This window comes from Bombina bombina, chromosome 9 (assembly GCF_027579735.1).
Source record: "Bombina bombina isolate aBomBom1 chromosome 9, aBomBom1.pri, whole genome shotgun sequence".
Lineage (NCBI taxonomy): Eukaryota > Metazoa > Chordata > Amphibia > Anura > Bombinatoridae > Bombina > Bombina bombina.
In genome coordinates, this window is record NC_069507.1 from 13,803,361 (window position 1) to 13,822,951 (window position 19,591).

General features: G+C 48.8%; 1 protein-coding gene across 1 annotated transcript in view; it reads right to left on the reverse strand.

Moving 5' to 3' along the window:
- LOC128639756 (E3 ubiquitin-protein ligase MARCHF8) overlaps positions 1 to 15,936 on the reverse strand; it is a 441,938-nt gene extending 426,002 nt beyond the window's left edge. The window contains exon 1 of the mRNA XM_053691882.1: positions 15,803 to 15,936. The gene's annotated coding sequence lies outside the window, so the exon portion shown is untranslated. The remainder of the gene's footprint in view (positions 1 to 15,802) is intronic.
- Positions 15,937 to 19,591: the final 3,655 nt, after the last annotated feature.

The window sequence follows — 19,591 nt, forward strand, 5'->3', positions numbered from 1 at the left end:
CATATGTACATACAACCTTAGCTCACATACCTGTTCCTGCAGCCTCTCTGTCAGCTAAATACGTACATACAACCTCAGCTTACATACCTGTTCCGGCAGCCCCTCTGTCAGCTACATATGTACATACAACCTCAGCTCACATACCTGTTCCTGCAGCCCCCCTGTCAGCTACATATGTATATACAACCTCAGCTCACAGCCGGGTCCCTGCAGCCCCTCTGTCAGCTACATATGTACATACAACCTCAGGACACAGCCCTGTTCCTGCAGCCCCCTCTGTCAGCTAAATACGTACATACAACCCAACCTCAGCTCACAGGCGGGTTCCTGCAGCCCCTCTGTCAACTACATATGTACATACAACCTCAGCTCACATACCTGTTCCTACAGCCCCTCTGTCAACTACATATGTACATACAACCTCAGCTCACATACCTGTTCCTGCAGCCCCTCTGTCAGCTACATATGTACATACAACCTCAGCTCAAAACCCTGTTCCTACAGCCCCTCTGTCAGCTACATATGTACATACAACCTCAGCTCACAGCTCTGCTCCTACAGCCCCTCTGTCAGCTAAATACGCACATACAACCTCAGCTCACATACATAACTGTTCCTACAGCCCCTCTGTCAGCTGCATATGTACATACAACCTCAGCTCACATACCTGATCCTGAAGCCCCTCTGTCAGCTAAATACGTACTTACAACCTCAGCTCAAAGCCCTGCTCCTGCAGCCCCTCTGTCAGCTAAATACATAAATACAACCTCAGCTCACATTCCTGTTCCTGCAGCCCCTCTGTCAGCTAAATACTTACAACCTCAGCTCACAGCCCTGTTCCTGCAGCCCCTCTGTCAGCTAAATACTTACAACCTCAGCTCACAGCCCTGCTCCTGCAGCCCCTCTGTCAGCTAAATACTTACATACAACCTCAGCTCACATACCTGTTCCTGCAGCCCCTCTGTCAGCTAAATACTTACAACCTCAGCTCACAGCCCTGTTCCTACAGCCCCTCTGTCAGCTAAATACAACCTCAGCTCACAGCCCTGTTCCTGCATCCCCTCGGTCGGCTAAATATGTACATAGAACCGCAGCTCACATAACTGTTCCTGCAGCCCCTCTCTGTCAGCTAAATACGTACATACAACCTCAGCTCACATACCTGTTCCTACAGCCCCCTCTGTCAGCTACATACAACCTCAGCTCACATACCTGTTCCTGCAGCCATTCTCTGTCAGCTAAATACGTACATTCAGCCTCAGCTCACATACCTTTTCCTGCAGCCCCTCTGTCAGCTACATATGTACATACAACCTCAGCTCACATACCTGCTCCTGCAGCCCCTCTGTCAGCTAAATACTTACATACAACCTCAGCTCACAGCCCTGTTCCTGCAGCCCCTCTGTCAGCTACATATGTACATACAACCTCAGTTCACATACCTGTTCCTGCAGCCCCTCTGTCAGCTAAATACAACCTCAGCTCACAGCCCTGTTCCTGCAGCCCCTCTGTCAGCTACATACAACCTCAGCTCACATACCTGTTCCTGCAGCTCCTCTGTCAGCTACATATGTACATACAACCTCAGCTCACATACCTGTTCCTACAGCCCCTCTGTCAGCTACATATGTACATACAACCTCAGCTCACAGCCCTGTTCCTGCAGCCCCTCTGTCAGCTAAATACGTACATACAACCTCAGCTCTCATACCTGTTCCTACAGCCCCTCTGTCAGCTACATATGTACATACAACCTCAGCTCACATCTCTGCTCCTACAGCCCCTCTGTCAGCCAAATACGTACATACAACCTCAGCTCACAGCTCTGCTCCTACAGCCCCTCTGTAAGCTAAATACTTACTTACAACCTCAGCTCACATACCTGTTCCTGCAGCCCCTCTGTCAGCTAAATATTTACATACAACCTCAGCTCACATACCTGTTCCTGCAGCCCCTCTGTCAGCTAAATACATACATACAACCTCAGCTCACATACCTGTTCCTGCAGCCCCTCTATCAGCTAAATACTTACATACAACCTCAGCTCACATACCGGTTCCTGCAGCCCCTCTGTCAGCTAAATACTTACATACAACCTCAGCTCACATACCGGTTCCTGCAGCCCCTCTGTCAGCTAAATACTTACATACAACCTCAGCACACATACCTGTTCATGCAGCCCTCCTGTCAGCTAAATACATACATACATACAACCTCAGCTCACATACCTGTTCCTGCAGCCCCTCTGTCAGCTACATATGTACATACAACCTCAGCTCACAGCCCTGTTCCTGCAGCCCCTGTCAGCTAAATACATACATACAACCTCAGCTCACATACCTGTTCCTGCAGCCCCTCTGTCAGCTAAATACTTACATACAACCTCAGCACACATACCTGTTCCTGCAGCCCCTCTGTCAGCTAAATACATACATACAACCTCAGCTCACAGCCCTGTTCCCGCAGCCCCTCTATCAGCTAAATACAACCTCAGCTCAAAGCCCTGTTCCTGCAGCCCCTCTGTCAGCTACATATGTACATACAACCACAGCTCACAGCCCTGTTCCTGCAGCCCCTCTGTCAGCTAAATACATACATACAACCTCAGCTCACAGCTCTGCTCCTACAGCCCCTCTATCAGCTAAAAACGTACATACAACCTCAGCTCACAGCTCTGCTACTACAGCCCCTCTATCAGCTAAATACGTACATACAACCTCAGCTAACATACCTGTTCCTGCAGCCCCTCTCTATCAGCTAAATACGTACATACAACCTCAGCTAATATACCTGTTCCTGCAGCCCCTCTCTATCAGCTAAATACTTACATACAACCTCAGCTCACATACCTGTTCCTGCAGCCCCTCTGTCAGCTAAATACGTACATACAACCTCATCTCACAGCCCTGGTCCTACAGCCCCTCTGTTAGCTAAATACGTACATACAACCACAGCTCACAGCCCTGTTCCTGCAGCCCCTCTGTCAGCTAAATACGTACATACAACCTCAGCTCACAGCTCTGCTCCTACAGCCCCTCTATCAGCTAAAAACGTACATACAACCTCAGCTCACAGCTCTGCTACTACAGCCCCTCTATCAGCTAAATACGTACATTCAACCTCAGCTAACATACCTGTTCCTGCAGCCCCTCTCTATCAGCTAAATACGTACATACAACCTCAGCTAACATACCTGTTCCTGCAGCCCCTCTCTATCAGCTAAATACGTACATACAACCTCAGCTTACAGCTCTGCTCCTACAGCCCCTGTCAGCTAAATACTTACATACAACCTCAGCTCACATACCTGTTCCTGCAGCCCCTCTGTCAGCTAAATACGTACATACAACCTCATCTCACAGCCCTGGTCCTACAGCCCCTCTGTCAGCTAAATAGATACAACCTCAGCTCACATACCTGTTCCTACAGCCCCTCTGTCAGCTACATATGTACATACAACCTCAGCTCACATACCTGTTCCTACAGCACCTCTGTCAGCTACATATGTACATACAACCTCAGCTCACATACCTGTTTCTGCAGCCCCTCTGTCAGCTACATATGTACATACAACCTCAGCTCACAGCCCTGTTCCTACAGCCCCTCTGTCAGCTAAATACGTACATACGACCTCAGCTCACAGCCCTGTCCCTGCAGCCCCTCTGTCAGCTAAATACGTACATACGACCTCAGCTCACAGCCCTGTCCCTGCAGCCCCTCTGTCAGCTACATATGTACATACAACCTCAGCTCACATACCTGTTCCTGCAGCCCCCCTGTCAGCTACATATGTACATACAACCTCAGCTCACAGCCGGGTCCCTGCAGCCCCTCTGTCAGCTACATATGTACATACAACCTCAGCTCACAGCCCTGTTCCTGCAGCCCCCTCTGTCAGCTAAATACGTACATACAACCCAACCTCAGCTCACAGGCGGGTTCCTGCAGCCCCTCTGTCAACTACATATGTACATACAACCTCAGCTCACATACCTGTTCCTACAGCCCCTCTGTCAACTACATATGTACATACAACCTCAGCTCACATACCTGTTCCTGCAGCCCCTCTGTCAGCTACATATGTACATACAACCTCAGCTCAAAACCCTGTTCCTACAGCCCCTCTGTCAGCTACATATGTACATACAACCTCAGCTCACAGCTCTGCTCCTACAGCCCCCTGCAGTTCCTCACAGCTGCAAACTAACACCAGACATCAGATAAGGACCCTGACCCTGCGCGTCGCTCTGCTTGCAGTGTGTCACAGCCTTTAGCCTCTATGTCAGTAAGCCCCATAACCACATAACATCTACTTACCCATATCACACCTCAGATCAGACACCTGGCCCTGCAGCCCCTCAATCATTTACATTCTCACGTCTGACTTCAAATTAGACTTCTAGCCCTGCAGCCCTTTTGTCAGCCACATACCCACAAGGACCACATCAGATCATAACCCTGGCCCTGCAGCTCCTCTGTCAGCTACATACATCAGACCTTAGATCATAACCCTGGCCCTGCAGCCCCTCTGTCAGCTACATACATCAGACCTCAGATCATAACCCTGGCCCTGCAGCCCCTCTCTCAGCTACATACATCAGACCTCAGATCATAACCCTGGCCCTGCAGCCCCTCTGTCAGCTACATACATCAGACCTCAGATCATAACCCTGGCCCTGCAGCCCCTCTCTCAGCTACATACATCAGACCTCAGATCATAACCCTAGCCCTGCAGTCCCTCTATCAGTTAGATATATAAGACCTCAGATCATAACCCTAGCCCTGCAGCCCCTCTCTCAGCTACATACATCAGACCTCAGATCATAACCCTGGCCCTGCAGCCCCTCTCTCAGCTACATACATCAGACCTCAGATCATAACCCTAGCCCTGCAGTCCCTCTATCAGTTAGATATATAAGACCTCAGATCATAACCCTGGCCATGCACCCCCTCTGTCAGCTACATACGTCAGACCTCAGATCATAACCCTGGCCATGCAGTCCTTATGTCAGCTACATACTCACATTAAACATCAGACAAGGTCACTGACCCTGCAGCCCCACAATGACTGGGGGTGCCACTTGAAATTTCTGATGAACCCATCAGATCTTTTTGTAGCTATTCATGAATTTAATTCTAATACAACATTTAATCAGGTTGCCATAGAAACCCAGAATTTTATGCACCAATAACTAAATGGATAACCTGAAAATTAAAACGCAGAATCATTATTGATGTTCCCTGGTGGGTATTATACAGACTTTTCTGCAAGTTTGTTGGGTTAAAAAAAAAAAAAAAACTATCCTTAGCACAGAATATGACAAATGTATATAAAATGTATATAAAATATAGAAACCAGCAAGAATACAGAGTAGTTAAACATAGGAATTTGTGTAGAAACAAATGTACAACAATCTGAAGAGAGTTGCAGCCCCTGGCGCCTAGAATATTTCAAATCACATCTTAAAGAATGACACATTTATTTGCTGAAGAAGGTAACTTCCAGGTAAAAACATAAAAGTATTATTGTCACTAACCCGCATCACAGACTAGAGACCTTCACCCCCCCCATAACAGACTAGAGACCCTCACCCTCCACACATCACAGACTAGAGAACTTCACCCCGCACATCACAGAGTAGAGACCCTCACCCTTCACACATCACAGACTAGAGACCCTCACCCTCCACACATCACAGACTAGAGACCTTCACCCCCCCCCATAACAGACTAGAGACCCTCACCCTCCACACATCACAGACTAGAGACCCTCACCCTCCACACATCACAGAGTAGAGACCCTCACCCTCCACACATCACAGAGTAGAGAACTTCACCCCCCACACATCACAGACTAGAGAACTTCACCCGCACATCACAGAGTAGAGACCTTCACCCCCCACACATCACAGACTAGAGACCCTCACCCTCCACACATCACAGACTAGAGACCCTCACCCTCCACACATCACAGACTAGAGACCCTCACCCTCCACACATCACAGACTAGAGAACTTCACCCCGCACATCACAGAGTAGAGACCTTCACCCCCCACACATCACAGACTAGAGACCTTCAACCCCCCCCACACATCACAGACTAGAAACCTTCACCCCGCACATCAAAGAGTAGAGACCTTCACCCTCCCATCACAGACTAGAGACCCTTACCCCCCCCAACAGACTAGAGACCCACGCCATAACACAGACTAGAGACCATCAGCTTCCCACATCACAGACTAGAGACCATCAGCTTCCCACATCACAGACTAGAGACCATCAGCTTCCCACATCACAGACTAGAGACCATCAGCTTCCCACATCACAGACTAGAGACCATCAGCTTCCCACATCACAGACTAGAGACCATCAGCTTCCCACATCACAGACTAGAGACCATCAGCTTCCCACATCACAGACTAGAGACCATCAGCTTCCCACATCACAGACTAGAGACCATCAGCTTCCCACATCACAGACTAGAGACCTTCCCCCTTCACACATCACAGACTAGAGACCTTCCCCCTTCACACATCACAGACTAGAGACCTTCCCCCTTCACAGATTAGAGACCTTCAACCCCCCCCACATCACAGACTATCCCCACATCATAAACTAAAGACCTTCACCCCCCACATCACAGACTAGAGAACCTCCACCTCCCCACAGACTAGAGACCCTAACCCTCCACACATCACAGACTAGAGACCTTCACCCCCCACATCACAGACTAGAGACCCTCACCCTCCACACATCACAGACTAGAGACCTTCACCCCCCACATCACAGACTAGAGGCCCTCATCTCATTTCACAGACTAGAGACCTTCACCCCCCACATCAAAAAGAAGAGATACCCACCATAGCACAGACTAGAGACCCTCACCCTTGCCATATAACAGACTAGAGACCCTCACCCTCATCATATTAATGATTAGAGACCCTCACCCTCCCCACATCACAGACTAAAGACCATCACCCTCCCCACATCACAGACTAGAGAACCTCATCCTCCCCACATCACAGACTAGAGAACCTCATCCTCCCCACATCACAGACTAGGGACCCTCCCCCCCTCACATCACATAGTAGAGACCTTAACACCCCCACATCCCAGATTAGAGACCCTCACGCTCCACACATCACAGCACCAGGTGTACTCACTGATCTACCTACACCAGCACTAGAAGTACTCATTGACCTACCTACACCAGCACTAGGTGTACTTACTGACCACCCTGCACCAGCACTAGGTGTACTCACTGACCTACCTACACCAGCACCAGGTGTACTCACTGACCTACCTACACTAGCACCAGGTGTACTCACTGACCTACCTGCACCAGCACTAAGTGTACTCACTGACCTACCTGCACCAGGTGTACTCACTGAGCTACCTGCACTAGGTGTATTCACTGACCTACCTGCACTAGGTGTATTCACTGACCTACCTGCACTAGGTGTATTCACTGACCTACCTGCACTAGGTGTATTCACTGACCTACCTGCACTAGGTGTATTCACTGACCTACCTGCACTAGGTGTATTCACTGACCTACCTGCACTAGGTGTATTCACTGACCTACCTGCACTAGGTGTATTCACTGACCTACCTGCACTAGGTGTATTCACTGACCTACCTGCACTAGGTGTATTCACTGACCTACCTGCACTAGGTGTATTCACTGACCTACCTGCACTAGGTGTATTCACTGACCTACCTGCACTAGGTGTATTCACTGACCTACCTGCACTAGGTGTATTCACTGACCTACCTGCACTAGGTGTATTCACTGACCTACCTACACCAGCACTAAGTGTACTCACTGACCAACCAGCACTAAATGTACTCACTGACCTACCAGCACTAAGTGTACTCACTGACCTACCAGCACTAAGTGTACTCACTGACCTACCTACACCAGCACTAGGTGTACTCACTGGCCTACCTGCACCAGCACTAGGTGTACTCACTGGCCTACCTGCACCAGGTGTACTCACTGACCTACCTACACCAGCACTAAGTGTACTCACTGACCTACCTACACCAGCACTAAGTGTACTCACTGACCTACCTGCACCAGCACTAGGTGTACTCACTGACCTACCTGCACCAGCACTAGGTGTACTCACTGACCTACCTACACCAGCATTAAGTGTACTCACTGACCTACCTGCACCAGCACTAGGTGTACTCACTGACCTACCTACACCAGCACTAAGTGTACTCACTGACCTACCTGCACCAGCACTAGGTGTACTCACTGACCTACCTACACCAGCACTAGGTGTACTCACTGACCTACCTACACCAGCACTAAGTGTACTCACTGACCTACCTACACCAGCACTAGGTGTACTCACTGACCTACCTGCACCAGCACTAGGTGTACTCACTGACCTACCTACACCAGCACTAAGTGTACTCACTGACCTACCTACACCAGCACTAAGTGTACTCACTGACCTACCTACACCAGCACTAGGTGTACTCACTGACCTACCTGCACCAGCACTAGGTGTACTCACTGACCTACCTGCACCAGCACTAGGTGTACTCACTGACCTACCTGCACCAGCACTAAGTGTACTCACTGACCTACCTACACCAGCACTAAGTGTACTCACTGACCTACCTACACAAGCACTAAGTGTACTCACTGACCTACCTACACCAGCACTAGGTGTACTCACTGACCTATCTACACCAGCACTAGGTGTACTCACTGACCTACCTACACCAGCACTAAGTGTATTCACTGACCTACCTACACCAGCACTAGGTGTACTCACTGACCTACCTGCACCAGCACTAAGTGTACTCACTGACCTACCTGCACCACACTAAGTGTACTCACTGACCTACCTACACCAGCACTAGGTGTACTCACTGACCTACCTACACCAGCACTAAGTGTATTCACTGACCTACCTGCACCAGCACTAAGTGTATTCACTGACCTACCTACACCAGCACTAGGTGTACTCACTGACCTACCTGCACCACACTAAGTGTACTCACTGACCTACCTACACCAGCACTAAGTGTACTCACTGACCTACCTGCACCAGCACTAAGTGTACTCACTGACCTACCTACACCAGCACTAAGTGTACTCACTGACCTACCTGCACCACACTAAGTGTACTCACTGACCTACCTGCACCACACTAAGTGTACTCGCTGACCTACCTACACCAGCACTAGGTGTACTCACTGACCTACCTACACCAGCACGAAGTGTACTCACTGACCTAGCAGCACTGGGTGTACTCACTGACCTACCTGCACCACACTAAGTGTACTCACTGACCTACCTACACCCGCACTAAGTGTACTCACTGACCTACCTGCACCACACTAAGTGTACTCACTGACCTACCTACACCAGCACTAAGTGTACTCACTGACCTAGCAGCACTAGGTGTACTCACTGACCTACCTACACCAGCACTAAGTGTATTCACTGACCTACCTGCACCAGCACTAAGTGTATTCACTGACCTACCTACACCAGCACTAAGTGTATTCACTGACCTACCTACACCAGCACTAGGTGTACTCACTGACTTACCTGCACCACACTAAGTGTACTCACTTACCTACCTACACCAGCACTAAGTGTACTCACTGACCTACCTACACCAGCACTAAGTGTACTCACTGACCTACCTGCACCACACTAAGTGTACTCACTGACCTACCTACACCAGCACTAAGTGTACTCACTGACCTAGCAGCACTAGGTGTACTCACTGACCTACCTACACCAGCACTAAGTGTATTCACTGACCTACCTGCACCAGCACTAAGTGTATTCACTGACCTACCTACACCAGCACTAAGTGTATTCACTGACCTACCTACACCAGCATTAAGTGTACTCACTGACCTACCTGCACCAGCACTAGGTGTACTCACTGACCTACCTACAACAGCACTAAGTGTACTCACTGACCTACCTGCACCAGCACTAGGTGTACTCACTGACCTACCTACACCAGCACTAAGTGTACTCACTGACCTACCTACACCAGCACTAGGTGTACTCACTGACCTACCTGCACCAGCACTAGGTGTACTCACTGACCTACCTACACCAGCACTAAGTGTACTCACTGACCTACCTGCACCAGCACTAGGTGTACTCACTGACCTACCTACACCAGCACTAAGTGTACTCACTGACCTACCTACACCAGCACTAGGTGTACTCACTGACCTACCTGCACCAGCACTAAGTGTACTCACTGACCTACCTGCACCAGGTGTACTCACTGACCTACCTACACCAGCACTAAGTGTACTCACTGACCTACCTACACCAGCACTAAGTGTACTCACTGACCTACCTACACCAGCACTAAGTGTACTCACTGACCTACCTACACCAGCACTAAGTGTACTCACTGACCTACCTACACCAGCACTAGGTGTACTCACTGACCTACCTACACCAGCACTAGGTGTACTCACTGACCTACCTACACCAGCACTAAGTGTACTCACTGACCTACCTGCACCACACTAAGTGTACTCACTGACCTACGTACACCAGCACTAAGTGTACTCACTGACCTACCTACACCAGCACTAAGTGTACTCACTGACCTACCTACACCAGCACTAGGTGTACTCACTGACCTACCTACACCAGCACTAGGTGTACTCACTGACCTACCTACACCAGCACTAAGTGTACTCACTGACCTACCTGCACCACACTAAGTGTACTCACTGACCTACCTACACCAGCACTAAGTGTACTCACTGACCTACCAGCACGAAGTGTACTCACTGACCTAGCAGCACTAGGTGTACTCACTGACCTACCTACACCAGCACTAAGTGTATTCACTGACCTACCTGCACCAGCACTAAGTGTATTCACTGACCTACCTGCACCAGCACTAAGTGTATTCACTGACCTACCTACACCAGCACTAGGTGTACTCACTGACCTACCTGCACCACACTAAGTGTACTCACTGACCTACCTACACCAGCACTAAGTGTACTCACTGACCTACCTGCACCAGCACTAAGTGTACTCACTGACCTACCTACACCAGCACTAAGTGTACTCACTGACCTACCTGCACCACACTAAGTGTACTCACTGACCTACCTGCACCACACTAAGTGTACTCACTGACCTACCTACACCAGCACTAGGTGTACTCACTGACCTACCTACACCAGCACGAAGTGTACTCACTGACCTAGCAGCACTGGGTGTACTCACTGACCTACCTGCACCACACTAAGTGTACTCACTGACCTACCTACACCAGCACTAAGTGTACTCACTGACCTACCTGCACCACACTAAGTGTACTCACTGACCTACCTACACCAGCACTAAGTGTACTCACTGACCTACCTACACCAGCACTAAGTGTACTCACTGACCTAGCAGCACTAGGTGTACTCACTGACCTACCTACACCAGCACTAAGTGTATTCACTGACCTACCTGCACCAGCACTAAGTGTATTCACTGACCTACCTACAACAGCACTAAGTGTATTCACTGACCTACCTACAACAGCACTAAGTGTATTCACTGACCTACCTACACCAGCACTAGGTGTACTCACTGACCTACCTGCACCACACTAAGTGTACTCACTTACCTACCTACACCAGCACTAAGTGTACTCACTGACCTACCTACACCAGCACTAGGTGTACTCACTGACCTACCTACACCAGCACGAAGTGTACTCACTGACCTAGCAGCACTGGGTGTACTCACTGACCTACCTACACCAGCACTAAGTGTACTCACTGACCTACCTGCACCACACTAAGTGTACTCACTGACCTACCTACACCAGCACTAAGTGTACTCACTGACCTACCTACACCAGCACTAAGTGTACTCACTGACCTAGCAGCACTAGGTGTACTCACTGACCTACCTACACCAGCACTAAGTGTATTCACTGACCTACCTGCACCAGCACTAAGTGTATTCACTGACCTACCTACACCAGCACTAGGTGTACTCACTGACCTACCTGCACCACACTAAGTGTACTCACTTACCTACCTACACCAGCACTAAGTGTACTCACTGACCTACCTACACCAGCACTAGGTGTACTCACTGACCTACCTACACCAGCACGAAGTGTACTCACTGACCTAGCAGCACTGGGTGTACTCACTGACCTACCTGCACCACACTAAGTGTACTCACTGACCTACCTACACCAGCACTAAGTGTACTCACTGACCTACCTGCACCACACTAAGTGTACTCACTGACCTACCTGCACCACACTAAGTGTACTCACTGACCTACCTACACCAGCACTAAGTGTACTCACTGACCTACCTACACCAGCACTAGGTGTACTCACTGACCTACCTACACCAGCACTAAGTGTACTCACTGACCTAGCAGCACTAAGTGTACTCACTGACCTACCTACACCAGCACTAAGTGTACTCACTGACCTACCTGCACCACACTAAGTGTACTCACTGACCTACCTGCACCAGCACTAAGTGTACTCACTGACCTACCTACACCAGCACTAAGTGTACTCACTGACCTACCTACACCAGCACTAAGTGTACTCACTGACCTAGCAGCACTAGGTGTACTCACTGACCTACCTACACCAGCACTAAGTGTATTCACTGACCTACCTGCACCAGCACTAAGTGTATTCACTGACCTACCTGCACCAGCACTAAGTGTATTCACTGACCTACCTACACCAGCACTAGGTGTACTCACTGACCTACCTGCACCACACTAAGTGTACTCACTTACCTACCTACACCAGCACTAAGTGTACTCACTGACCTACCTACACCAGCACGAAGTGTACTCACTGACCTAGCAGCACTAGGTGTACTCACTGACCTACCTGCACCACACTAAGTGTATTCACTGACCTACCTGCACCAGCACTAGGTGTACTCACTGACCTACCTACACCAGCACTAAGTGTACTCACTGACCTACCTACACCAGCACTAAGTGTACTCACTGACCTACCTACACCAGCACTAAGTGTACTCACTGACCTACCTACACCAGCACTAAGTGTACTCACTGACCTACCTGCACCAGCACTAAGTGTACTCACTGACCTACCTGCACCAGGTGTACTCACTGACCTACCTACACCAGCACTAAGTGTACTCAATGACCTACCTGCACCAGCACTAAGTGTACTCAATGACCTACCTGCACCAGCACTAAGTGTACTCAATGACCTACCTGCACCACACTAAGTGTACTCACTGACCTACCTACACCAGCACTAAGTGTACTCACTGACCTACCTGCACCAGGTGTACTCACTGACCTACCTGCACTACACTAGGTGTACTCACTGACCTACCTACACCAGCACTAAGTGTACTCAATGACCTACCTGCACCACACTAAGTGTACTCACTGACCTACCTGCACCAGGTGTACTCACTGACCTACCTGCACTACACTAGGTGTACTCACTGACCTACCTGCACCAGTACTAGGTGTACTCACTGACCTACCTGCACCAGGTGTACTCACTGACCTACCTACACCAGCACTAAGTGTACTCACTGACCTAGCAGCACTAGGTGTACTCACTGACCTACCTACACCAGCACTAAGTGTACTCACTGACCTACCTGCACCAGTACTAGGTGTACTCACTGACCTACCTACACCAGCACTAGGTGTACTCACTGACCTACCTACACCAGCACTAGGTGTACTCACTGACCTACCTACACCAGCACTAAGTGTATTCACTGACCTACCTACACCAGCACTAGGTGTACTCACTGACCTACCTGCACCAGCACTAAGTGTACTCACTGACCTACCTACACCAGCACTAAGTGTACTCACTGACCTAGCAGCACTAGGTGTACTCACTGACCTACCTGCACCACACTAAGTGTACTCACTGACCTACCTACACCAGCACTAAGTGTACTCACTGACCTAGCAGCACTAGGTGTACTCAATGACCTACCTGCACCACACTAAGTGTACTCACTGACCTACCTACACCAGCACTAAGTGTACTCACTGACCTACCTGCACCAGGTGTACTCACTGACCTACCTGCACTACACTAGGTGTACTCACTGACCTACCTACACCAGCACTAAGTGTACTCAATGACCTACCTGCACCACACTAAGTGTACTCACTGACCTACCTGCACCAGGTGTACTCACTGACCTACCTGCACTACACTAGGTGTACTCACTGACCTACCTGCACCAGTACTAGGTGTACTCACTGACCTACCTGCACCAGGTGTACTCACTGACCTACCTACACCAGCACTAAGTGTACTCACTGACCTAGCAGCACTAGGTGTACTCACTGACCTACCTACACCAGCACTAAGTGTACTCACTGACCTACCTGCACCAGTACTAGGTGTACTCACTGACCTACCTACACCAGCACTAAGTGTACTCACTGACCTACCTGCACCAGTACTAGGTGTACTCACTGACCTACCTGCACCAGTACTAGGTGTACTCACTGACCTACCTACACCAGCACTAAGTGTACTCACTGACCTACCTGCACCAGCACTAAGTGTACTCACTGACCTACCTACACCAGCACTAAGTGTACTCACTGACCTACCTGCACCAGCACTAAGTGTACTCACTGACCTACCTGCACCAGCACTAAGTGTACTCACTGACCTACCTACACCAGCACTAAGTGTACTCACTGACCTACCTGCACCAGCACTAGGTGTACTCACTGACCTAGCAGCACTAGGTGTACTCACTGACCTACCTGCACCAGCACTAAGTGTACTCACTGACCTACCTACACCAGCACTAAGTGTACTCACTGACCTACCTACACCAGCACTAGGTGTACTCACTGACCTACCTGCACCAGCACTAAGTGTACTCACTGACCTACCTACACCAGCACTAAGTGTACTCACTGACCTACCTGCACCAGCACTAGGTGTACTCACTGACCTAGCAGCACTAGGTGTACTCACTGACCTACCTGCACCAGCACTAAGTGTACTCACTGACCTACCTACACCAGCACTAAGTGTACTCACTGACCTACCTGCACCAGTACTAGGTGTACTCACTGACCTACCTGCACCAGTACTAGGTGTACTCACTGACCTACCTGCACCAGCACTAAGTGTACTCACTGACCTACCTACACCAGCACTAAGTGTACTCACTGACCTACCTACACCAGCACTAGGTGTACTCACTGACCTACCTGCACCAGCACTAAGTGTACTCACTGACCTACCTACACCAGCACTAAGTGTACTCACTGACCTACCTGCACCAGTACTAGGTGTACTCACTGACCTACCTGCACCAGGTGTACTCACTGACCTACCTACACCAGCACTAAGTGTACTCACTGACCTAGCAGCACTAAGTGTACTCACTGACCTACCTGCACCAGTACTAGGTGTACTCACTGACCTACCTGCACCAGTACTAGGTGTACTCACTGACCTAGCAGCACTAAGTGTACTCACTGACCTACCTACACCAGCACTAAGTGTACTCACTGACCTAGCAGCACTAGGTGTACTCACTGACCTACCTACACCAGCACTAAGTGTACTCACTGACCTACCTGCACCAGTACTAGGTGTACTCACTGACCTACCTGCACCAGTACTAGGTGTACTCACTGACCTACCTACACCAGCACTAAGTGTACTCACTGACCTACCTGCACCAGTACTAGGTGTACTCACTGACCTACCTACACCAGCACTAAGTGTACTCACTGACCTAGCAGCACTAGGTGTACTCACTGACCTACCTGCACCAGTACCGGGTACTACAGTCACAGCTCCAGCTTCCGTGTTATTGTCGCTGTCACTCGTGACATGCGCACTACCGCAGATCACCGCCAGGGGGCGAACTTACTGAACAGCAGCAGATCACATGACCGACACTGAGGCCCAAATAGCGAGAAGGGTCTAGCTGCAGACTGGAGCTCCACTCTAGACAGGAAACATGTGACCTCCACTAACTCTAGACAGGAAACATGTGACCTCCACTCAAAGCTTTTTTTTTTTTTAATCAACTTTATTGTAACTAACAACCTATAGACAATCATTCTGAAAACGAAACATTTTGCAGCTTTCTTGTTCTTCTTAATGTGCACTCACAGTGGTTACCTTATAAATGACAATCAGCATAAACCACTGTGAGTGCACATTAAGAACAAGAAAGCTGCAAAATGTTTCGTTTTCAGAATGATTGTCTATAGGTTGTTTGTTTACATTAAAGTTGATTTAAAAAAAAAAAAAGCTTTGAGTGTAGGTCACATGTTTCCTGTCTAGAGTAGGTCACATGTTAACTATCTAGAGTCAGTCTGCAGCTAGACTACTTTGAAAGTAGCAACACCCAGAGCTAGGTTCATTAACAGCCTCTCTGTGTCTCTGCGCGTTCTGTTCACCTTGGGACCCGGCGGTACCGCTCGTGGTTTGTGGGTCATGAGCACATCAGGGTGTATAGGCAGCTGGGCACCAGTACATCAGGGTGTATAGGCAGCTGGGCACCAGTACATCAGGGTGTATAGGCAGCTGGGCACCAGTACATCAGGGTATATAGGCAGCTGGGCACCAGTACATCAGGGTATATAGGCAGCTGGGCACCAGTACATCAGGGTGTATAGGCAGCTGGGCACCAGTACATCAGGGTATATAGGCAGCTGGGCACCAGTACATCAGGGTGTATAGGCAGCTGGGCACCAGTACATCAGGGTGTATAGGCAGCTGGGCACCAGCACGTCAGGGTGTATAGGCAGCTGGGCACCAGTACGTCAGGGTGTATAGGCAGCTGGGCACCAGCACGTCAGGGTGTATAGACAGCTGGGCACCAGGACCTCAGGGTGTATAGGCAGCTGGGCACCAGGACCTCAGGGTGTATAGGCAGCTGGGCACCAGCACGTCAGGCTGCATAGACAGCTGGGCACTAGTACGTCAGGGTGTATAGACAGCTGGGCACTAGTACATCAGGGTGTATAGACAGCTGGGCACTAGTACGTCAGGGTGTATAGACAGCTGGGCACCAGCACGTCAGGGTGTATAGACAGCTGGGCACTAGTACGTCAGGGTGTATAGACAGCTGGGCACCAGCACGTCAGGGTGTATAGACAGCTGGGCACTAGTACGTCAGGGTGTATAGACAGCTGGGCACTAGTACGTCAGGGTGTATAGGCAGCTGGGCACCAGCACGTCAGGGTGTATAGACAGCTGGGCACTAGTACGTCAGGGTGTATAGGCAGCTGGGCACCAGCACGTCAGGGTGTATAGACAGCTGGGCACTAGTACGTCAAGCTGTATAGACAGCTGGGCACCAGTACATCAGGGTGTATAACCAGCTGGGCTAGATGGAGTTTAATTCATCAGTTGTAGTGAAGTTGCGCTATAACTTACTTTTTAATATAGATATGAAATTCAAATAACAGTTTGAATTGTTCTCCAATCAGCGCTCTAGCTACATCAAAAGTGCCATATGGGGAGAGCACTGATTGGAGTACAGTCCAAACCATTAGCTCACAGAAAAATTGACTTTTGAAGTGGGCGGCAGGGTGTGGGGTATTTGACTTTTATATCTATATTAAATAGTAAGTTATAGCGTCTTCATTAGAACTGATGAATGAAACATCATCTACAATATCTTTAGCATTCCGGATCTGATTTTAAAAATGGGAAAGATTACCATCACTTTAAGGTCTAACAGAAACATAATTTATGTAAGAACTCGTGGAAAGACGAAAATCACCCAGACCGGCTCCAATGTAGGTGTGTAAAAAAACAGACAGACCACTAGCAAGAGAACCTGCCATACTAAAATTCAAAAGCTACGACCTCGGCCCTGCTGACGTCACTGACGCGTTTCAGGAAAACCCCGTAATCATAGTTGACATCCAGGTGCCGAAGGGATCCTTTTAAAGGAACACATACAGGTGCATGCCTAATGAATATATATACAACTAGAACTAAAATCTATTACAAAAAAACATAATTTATGCTTACCTGATAAATTTATTTCTCTTGTGGTGTATCCAGTCCACGGGTTCATCCATTACTTGTGGGATATTCTCCTTCCCAACAGGAAGCTGCAAGAGGATCACCCACAGCAGAGCTGTCTATATAGCTCCTCCCCTAACTGTCACTACCAGTCATTCGACCGAAGACAAGCTAGAGAAAGGAGAAATTATAGGGTGCAGTGGTGACTGTAGTTTAAAAATAAAAAACACCTGCCTTAAAATGACAGGGCGGGCCGTGGACTGGATACACCACAAGAGAAATAAATTTATCAGGTAAGCATAAATTATGTTTTCTCTTGTAAGGTGTATCCAGTCCACGGATCATCCATTACTTGTGGGATACCAATACCAAAGCTATAGGACACGGATGAAGGGAGGGACCAGGCAGGCGCTTAAACGGAAGGCACCACTGCCTGCAAGACCTTTCTCCCAAAAATAGCCTCCGAAGAAGCAAAAGTATCAAATTTTAAAAACCCATGTGGAAGCTACCACTCTAATAGAATGAGCTGTAATCCTTTCAGGAGGCTGCTGGCCAGCAGTCTCATAAGCTAAGCGTATTATACTCCTTAGCCAAAAGAAAGAGAGGTTGCCGAAGCCTTTTGGCCTCTCCTCTGTCCAGAGTAGACAACAAACAATGCAGATGTTTGACGAAAATCTTTAGTAGCTTGTAAATAAAACTTTAAAGCACAAACCACGTCAAGATTGTGTAAAAGACGTTCCTTCTTTGAAGAAGGATTAGGACACAGTGACGGTACAAGAATCTCCTGATTGATATTTTTATTAGATACCACCTTAGGTAAAAAAACAGGTTTGGTACGTAACACTACCTTATCTGCATGAAAAATGAGATAAGGGGAATCACATTGTAAAGCAGATAACTCCGAAACTCTTTGAGCCGAGGAGATAGCTACTAAAAACAGAACCTTCCAGGATAAGAGCTTAATATCTATGGAATGCAAAGGTTCAAACAGAACCCCTTGAAGAACCTTAAGAACTAAATTTAAACTCCAAGGCGGAGCAACAGGCTTGATTCTGACTAAAGCCTGACAAAACGCCTGCACGTCTGGAACCTCAGCCAGACGTTTGTGCAAAAGAATAGACAGAGCAGAAATCTGTCCTTTTAAGGAACTAGCTGACAAACCCTTCTCCAATCCTTCTTGGAGAAAAGATAATATCCTAGGAATCCTGACCTTACTCCATGAGTAACCCTTGGATTCACACCAATGAAGATATTTACACCATATCTTATGATAGATTTTCCTAGTGACAGGCTTTCGCGCCTGTATTAAGGTATCAATGACTGACTCGGAGGAACCACGCTTTGATAAAATCAAGCGTTCAATCTCCAAGCAGTCAGCCGCAGAGAAATTAGATTTGGATGGTTGAAAGGACCCTGAAGTAGAAGGTCCTGCCTCAGAGGCAGAGTCCATGGTGGAAAGGATGACATGTCCACCAGATCTGCATACGAAGTCCTGCGTGGCCACGCAGGTGCTATCAAAATTACCGATGCTCTCTCCTGTTTGATCTTGGCAATCAGACGAGGGAGCA